Here is an 8,613-nt window from a genome sequence, read left to right as displayed (position 1 = left end):
ACTTGTATAGCAGCTTCAATTAGTAGCTCCCAGAACCTCCCTCTCTTTTATTCACCCAAAATGAATGAAAATCTGTTATCTAACAGATTGTGGGGATTTCTGTTGTGGCATCTGTTCCTTTCCTTGGGTTTTGAAAGTGGAATAAATAAAGGGAAACCAAAAAGAACTCCAAGCCTAAGGGCTTGCTTCCCCCTTCCTTAACTGACATCGTACTTCTTTCTTTATTATGTGACTTTTTCATTATTTTCATCACATTTTAGTGTAATAAAAATAACAGCTGTAAGTTGTAGTAGAATTTGGTTGTGAAATCTAAGAGAATGGGAAGTTGCTGATCTGGCAATCATAGCTGTGAAATGTAATATAAAGTTATGTATACCTATATAAGGCATTTATCAGTCTGTCTCTCTCACACACATACTGTATATAGCAAATGTCAGGAAAGTTGGAAAAATATGAAACTTAAAAGGTGAAATAGCATATATATAAAATTAGCCAAGCACTAGAGCAGTGGTTCTCAGCCTTCAGCTCTCCAGATGTTTTAGACTCAAACTCCCAGAGTCCCTGATCATTGGCTGTGTTGGCTAGAGCTTCTGGGAATTCAAGTCTAAAACATCTGGAAGATTAAATGTTGGGAACTACTGTATAGAGAGACCCAAAAACTTTGTGAAAGACAGCAGTAAGAATAACAAAAAGAGCACAGAAAAGCTCATATTCAGTTCCAGAGCATCAGCACCATTGCTGACAGATTCTTCACAGATGCTATTGACTTGCTGTGTTGTTATGTGCCATCAAGTTGGAACTGACTTATAGTGGCCCCAACAGGACTTTCAAGGTAAGTGTGATATTTAAGGAGTGGTTTTATCATTTCCACTGCTCAGTGAGTTTCCATGGCCAAGTCGGGATTTGAACGCAGGCCTCCTGCATCCTAGTCCATCACTCTATCCATTACACCACACTGTGTATAATGACAAGACCTTTATCTTTAGAAAAGCATGCAAAGCAATGAAGGCCTTTTGAGGGTGGGGAAGGATTAGTTTGAAAGGGGCTTGTGCCAATTTTCATTCAGGAACCTAAATTGAGAGTTTATAAATGTGGGGTCTGTAACTGGATGCATTTTAACTGATCAGTCATTGTATCGTTTTATTTCTTATCAGTCATCCTAGTCTCTTACTTTTATTCACAGTAGAAATGTAATTAGTGATAGTGTGTGAGAGAGGATGAACCACATGTCAGAAAATTTAGGATGATGTCCTTTAGGGTGAGGGAGCTGCAGCAGAAAAAATTGTGGGTGGAGAGAATTATGCACCACAATGCTTATTTCCTGAAAATTTATCCTGGAGGTTACTTAAAACTTTTGAGGAATTAAATACATGCTCATTCAGTCATGTAACTTATGGTTTGAAACCTAAAATTAAGACCAGATTAGGTTTGGGCATGTATTAGCACCACCTACTGACAATTTATTGGGAGTAAGTATTTATTCTACTTAATTTTTAAAAGCCATATTAACATTGAGTGATTGCTTGCTTTTGTGATGTTTCTCTTCCTGGCCTGTCATAGTACCACAGTTCTGTAGTGCTGCTGAGTAAATTGCTAGCTACCAGAACATTGTATTTTCTCACTTCAGAATTTTCTAATTATGTGCATCAGGTCAATTTTATGAGTGAAAAAACAAGCTTGTGGCTTTCATACCTTAGAGCTAAAGCAATCTTCCCCAACCTAGTAACCTCCAGATGCATTGGGCTGTGTCTACATCGTCCACACCCATATGGACTTAATGAAAGGGTGAAGCAAAGGTTTGAGTAAGTGCAACAGATACAGTGGAGAAGCATCCATACCCTTTAACCTCTCAGCAAACTTATATTACTATGTCCACAGAATGCAAACTAGAAACCTATGTTCCCACTTCTAAACCCTTTCCTGGGGTTAGGCAACCTGAGGAAGAAAAGCTATATTGGACTAAAATCTCTACAAACGTGTGCATGTTTTCCGAAAGATTTCCCCTCATCTGTTGAAAAAACTTTTTTAAAAGAAGTGTTAGGAGTTAGTAAAGATAGTCACTAAAAACCAAGCTCAAAATTATCCATACTATGTGAAAGAAAGACAGGGACAAAAAGCAACTCATTTGAAACGTGATGTTGGAGGAGTGTCTTACAGATACCAAAGAAAAGCAGAAAAGGAGGGTGCTCAGTCAGGTCAAACCTGAACTCTCAGTAGAGCAAAATTAGTAAACAGGCTATCCTACTATGCACATATAATGAAAATACAGAACTGAGCAGAAAAGACAATATTGCTGGGAAAAAGGGGGGAGGAGGCAGTAGGAAGACGGGAAGATCTAATATGAGACAGATTATCTCAATAAAGGAAACAACTGTTAATTTGCAATACTTGAACAGAATGGAAAATACAGTATTGCTAGGGAGGGGGGCAGCAGGAAGAGAGAGCAGTGATTATGCAGTGATAATATCAAATCTGGGCTATTAAGAACAAGATGCAGAATAGAATAAATGCTTTTGAAATGTGGCCATACAGAAAAATCCTTCACATCCTATGGAATAGAGAATGATAGGTACTTAATCAGATAGGAAAATAAAAAGAAATGGAATTGATTATTAAGAAATACAGACTTTTCTATTTTGGACACATAATTTGTCAAAATGAATATAATATACAGCAAGTATATCGAAGGAAGATCAAGAATCAATTTGGAAGAGGTAGAAGATGGATTTCATGGACGAGTAATATCAGAGACAGTCTGGGCCTTAATAGAGAACAACTATATACATAGCAAGAGATAGGTGAATCAGCAACTGCACTCCAAGAGAGAGGGGGAGAGACACAGAGAGAGAGATTGTCTTGTTTGCCTCTGTCAATGGGTGATAGATCACAGTGGGAGGTAAGTAAATGAATGAGACCTGAAGTTGTGGGTGATGTTGGGGACTGTTGTCAGAATACATGTGGGGACATCTAGATTAGTAGGAGAGTCTTCTTCCTGTCTCCATATCTATTGTGTGGTTGGTGATGTGTCAACATTTTAAAGTTGGAGAATGTTGCTGGTCTGTATGAGTGGTCTCAGTTGGAAGCTGCAGGTGACAATCAGTGGTGTTCCAGAACATCTTAACTTCTCAACACTCTGGCATTGATATCAGAATGGTTAGAAAAAGGAATTACAAAGGGAGATTTGAGATACTGAGAGTGAAGCAGGTTACATCTATAAATTCCAATGTGCATTCAAAGGCTTAAACAAAGACTGGAGATTTTTAACTTACTACTGTATATATTACTAAGTACTTTTCTTTGCCATCTTTGGTGTTTGTTGTTATGTGCCGCCAAGTGACCCTATGAATGAGTGATCTCCAAGATGTCCTGTCCTCAGTAGCCATACTCAGCTCTTACAAACTCAAACTTGTGGTTCTTTTAGGGAGTCAATCCATGTTGTATATGGTTGTCTTATTTCATGCCTTCAGCCATTCCTAGCAATTTTTTTTATGGAAAATCTTGCCCAAAGTAGGACAGCCTCAGTTTCATAATTTTTGCTCTAGAGATACATAGTTCAGGCTTAATTTTTTGCTAGGACCCACTTGTTTGTCTTTCTGATAGTCTAGGGTATCTGCAAAGCTCTCCTCCAGCACCATATTTCAAACAAATTATTTTTTTCCTGGTCAGCTTTCTTTACTGTCATTTTCACACCCATACATCGTGATTGGAAATACAATAGTGTGGATGATCTTGGTCTTGGTTTCCAGTGACATATCCTTACACTTGATGAACTTTTCTAGTTCCCTTGTTGCTACCCTTCTGAATCTCAGTCTTCTTCTGATTTCTTGGCTGCAGTGTCCCTTTGGATTGATGATCGAACCACAAAATATTTTATTATTTCAATTTTATATCATCATCAGTAATGTTGTGTAGTTCTGTAGTAATGACTTGGGCCTTCTTAAAGTTCAACTTCAATCCTGCTTTGCCACTTTTCTTCTCTCATTAAAACTTGTTTCAAGCCAATACTGTATTGCTTTCTGCCAGTAAGATGATATCATCTGCACATTTTATTGATGTCACTCATCTTTCATATGAATCTAGTCTGGCTTTCCATATAATATGTTCTGCATACAGACTGAAGAGATGGATAAAATGACCCTTGTTTGGCACCCTTGCCTATAGGAAACCATTCTGTCTCTTTACATTTTGTCCTCATGGTAGTTTTTTTGTAAACACTACAGGTTATACATCAGGACAAATCAAATACTGAGGCACACCCATTTCTTTCAGAAGTAAGAAAAATGTATAGATAAGTTATTTTCTTTCACAAAACTCAACCTCAGAAGTATTCAGGAAGAACTCCTCCCAAAAGCAACTTCAAGAGTATCATATTAACTTGCAGACAATCTAAATTAATTTATCAGTCTACCTGCTTTCAGGGTGTTTACGTAATCAACACTTTGAAAACTAATTACCTATATCCGTCTTCATTTGATCCTTGCCTCCAGAAATTCCTAGCTTAATATTGTATGCCATGTGTCTGAAAAAGCAGACTGTAATCTATGAGTGCACACAGTGGAATAAGCCTTAAGGGCTTTAAATATGCCACAATAGTTTTGTTTCAAAATTATTCAACAGGTAATTGTGATGGGAGTGGATAATTGGAATTACGCCTGCCTTGCAGTGAAGAGGAAAGATTCAGAAAACAATTAATTAAGGCTTGGTTGAGAGCCGCCAATAGGAGCCAGAAGGCAAAAGCTGCTATAAAATGACACAAAATGCTTTCATTTGCATTTCTCATTTACTTTGGAAGTTATTAACAAGGAGGGAAAAAAACAAAAGGAAAAGCATGGGAAAGAAGGCAAAAACTTTTATGGAAGACTGCTAGGTGAGGTATGAAATAGTTTGGGGCTCTTTAGAGAAAAGGTGCCTGAGGGGGGACGTGATTGAGATGTATAAAATTATGCAGGAGGTGGATAAAGTGAATAGAGGGAAGCTCTTTTCCCTCTCATGCAATACCAGAACCAGGGGACATCCACTCTGAGTGTTGGGAGAGTGAGAATAGACAAAATAATTTCTTTACCCAGTATGTTGTTAGCCTGTGGAACTCTGTGCCATAGGATGTGGTGATGGCATCTGGCCTAGATACCTTTAAAAGGGGATTGGACAGATTCCTGGAGGAAAAGTCCATCACAGGTGTGATGGGGATGTAGAATCTCCAGGCTTAAAAGGAAGGTACCTCCAAATGCCAGATGCAGGGGAGTGGTATCAGGAGACAGGTATCTAGTTGTGTCGTGTGTTCCCAGAGACACCTGGTGGGGCCACTGTGAGATACAGGAAACTGGACTAAATGGGCCATTGGGGCCTGATCCAGCAGAGCTCTTCTTATGTTGTTATGTTCTGCAAGTGGAAATTCAGTGGAAACAATGAAGACAACCCTCCTTGCAACAAGCATCTTACTTCTGCAGGGACAACTCCTCTTAGGTGTCTCAGTTGCCCGTTTTCTTATCCATACCTGGAGAGAGACCGTTCTGTTCTTCCCTTTCTAAATGGATATTACAATACAGTATAAGATATAATATTAAGGAAACAGTAGTATAAAAACATGGGAAGTTTACAATTGGATGACTATCATCTGGACTCTATGACTTAAAGAGGCATAGTCCTTGCACATTAGAAGCCTTGTCTGGAAAAAAACACAATTTCAGAAAAGCACAGTCTGAAACTAATCCCACTAATCCCGATTATCATGACTGACTTATCATTGTGAGGTAAATTTAATGTAGCACTTTTTGTACAGCAGTTGTGTAGATAATAGATACTGTAGACCTGAAAGGGGCCAGAAGAAAGTGCTTGATTTAGTACACCAAGCAGGCTTCTATCGTGTTGATAATATCAACTCAAAAACAGTCTAGATTACAGCCTTTCAAGGTAAATAAGAAATAAAAACAAATCCAACAAGTTTCTGGCAAATATTTTATTTTAATTATAAAATGGGGAAAAGGGAATTCCCCAAAGTGACAGACTCATCACTTGGGCTAAGCCCTTTCTCTCCTGAAAGGGCTGCTCAAGTTCCCCTGCCTTTTGTCAGTCACTTCAGGTTGGAAGTGCATCAGTTTACATACATATACATGTCTCATATTTTTATATACTTATAAATACATGGGACTGAGTGGAATGCCAGGCATATACAGTACATGGCTATTTTTCTAACCACTTTAAAACAGGCCCCTTGACTATGAAATACCTACACTCAGCAGGTAAGGAATACAACATGTAATCAGGTGCTTCATGTGCTTGCATGGAGATCTTGCCTCAAAATGCAGCCTCTCCTAGGATTCCACTCAAGGTACAGGCTCTAACTGTTATTGCACAAAAATGAAAATAGAGCCCATATCTATCTATTACAGGAACAGTAAAAGGCTTGGTAGAAGCAGGACGACAAACCAGTTTCTATAATGCCAGAGGCATGTTCTCCCTTCAGTCTCACTGAAGATGTTCACGGCCACGTTCCTATACATACTTGTTTGGAAGTAAGGCCTACATAAATCTGTGGAACTTACTTCCGAGTAAACATGGATAGGATCACACTGCACTTTCCCACAGCTGCGGGAAGAAAAGTGCAAATAAGTGTGTCAAGTAAGTTCCAGGACTTTCTCCATTTCTCTAGCTCGTCAGTCAGCTGGAGAAAGGCATGCAGAAAATCAGACAAGAAGGAATGTGTTAGATCAGTGGTTCTTAACCTTTGTTACTCGGATGTTTTTGAACTGCAACTCCCAGAAACCCCAGTCAGGACAGCTGGTGGTGAAGGCTTCTGGGAGTTGCAGTCCAAAACTCCTGAGTAACCCAAGGTTACGAACCAGTGTGTTAGATGGTACACAAAAGTAAAAAGGAATAATTGGCCTTTCCAAGGTCACAAGCGGAAACATATTTACTAGAAAGCAAGTTGCTTTAATTTCAGAATAGCTAACCAGAGAAATAAATACGGATCATCAGGATGTGGCTTTAGGAATGAAAGGAAAATGCTCGTAAGTCAAGTCACTCAGTGCTTCTGCAAACATAGATGATTTTGTAAAGACATTTATACCTGCCGTTATTCTCTCCTACCTGAATTGCAGTGAAGCAGACAAAGCAAGTGTGTTTCTGTATGCAGAATATGACATAATGAAAGACACATTAAAGACCAGATCCACTCTTACCTTGGATATTACATAACCATTGCAAACAAAATAGGCGTTACATTGGAAAAATTTACAGTTGCCAAATTGCCATCAATATATCCTATTCAAAGGAACAGGAAGGAATACAACCAACTGCATTTCCTACCCCATTCTTTCCTCCTCTTTGCCCTTTCTTTTCCTGCTCAAAGAAATGGAAACATCAGTTTTATTCCACACTAGGAGAAGAACGTCAGGCAAAAGGACTGCTAGCAATGGAGAGTGGGGTTGTGTACTAGCTGCATCCTTTTCTGATGGTTTAATCTAAAGGAACAAAGCACAGTACTGTATATCCAGATTCCAGTCCATATACCCTTCTTGAGTTATGCTTAAGTTTTATACATTATACAGTGCCCCATGTTACAGATTAACACTTGATTTTATTTCTGATCATTAACCTATTTCTCTTTCTTTTTGCCAAATACAAATAGGAAACAGTAATTTTTTACTACATATCTCTTAAGCGCACAGCGAAAAATGTCAGTCAGCTATCCTAGAAAAGGGGCACAGATCTTAGGTGCCATAAAATGTTCAGATTATTTGAATTAATGTGGGATACAGTAGTACAGCTGTTTTTTTCTGCAGAAAATTCTCAAAGGATGTAGCAGCTAGTGCCCCATGAAACATGGTCACTAGAACAAAGGTTGTCATGCTGCAGTAGCATAAAGGTAAAGGTTCCCCTTGACATTTAGTCCAGTTGTGTCCGACTCTAGGGCGTGGTGTTCATCCCCGTTTCCAAGCCATAGAGTCAGCATTTGTCCAAAGACAGTTTCCATGGTCATGTGGCCAGCACGACTAGACACGGAACGCCATTAGGTGGTATCTATTTATCTACTCGCATTTTTACATGCTTTCGAACTGCTAGGTTGGCGGGAGCTGGGACAAGCAATGGGAGCTCACTCTGTCACGTGGATTCGATCTTACGACTGCTTGGTCTTCTGACCTTGCAGCACAGAGGCTTCTGTGGTTTAACCCACAGCGCCACCACATGACATGAGTAGCATATTATCCTTTTATTCCTGTCCTTGAATAAATACCACAGATGTTCTGAGGAAGATACTTTCTGCAGAAAGATGTGACATTGGATTACATGTGATTTTGAGCATGATTCAAAAATGTCTTTAGATGAACACAGCTGTGCCCCTTATTCAAACTGGAGCTATATTGTGTGGCATGAGTGGGTAGATGGATAAAATTCAGATATTGTACTAATTTTTATTAACAAAAAGACATGACCAGTCTATTTTTAATTAACTCTTCAAATTCCCTCTTCCTTAAATGGTAGATATTAATTTGGGGCATATACTTGGAATGGCTATTGTCACACTATTAATGGCATATTCTCCATCTCAAATTTATGTTGGATAAAGGACACACTGATGCAGATGCTTTTTAAATAACATTAGGAGATTGCTAA

Source organism: Pogona vitticeps, chromosome 5, assembly GCF_051106095.1.
Source record: "Pogona vitticeps strain Pit_001003342236 chromosome 5, PviZW2.1, whole genome shotgun sequence".
Taxonomy (NCBI): Eukaryota; Metazoa; Chordata; class Lepidosauria; order Squamata; family Agamidae; genus Pogona; species Pogona vitticeps.
This window is presented reverse-complemented; position numbering follows the sequence as displayed.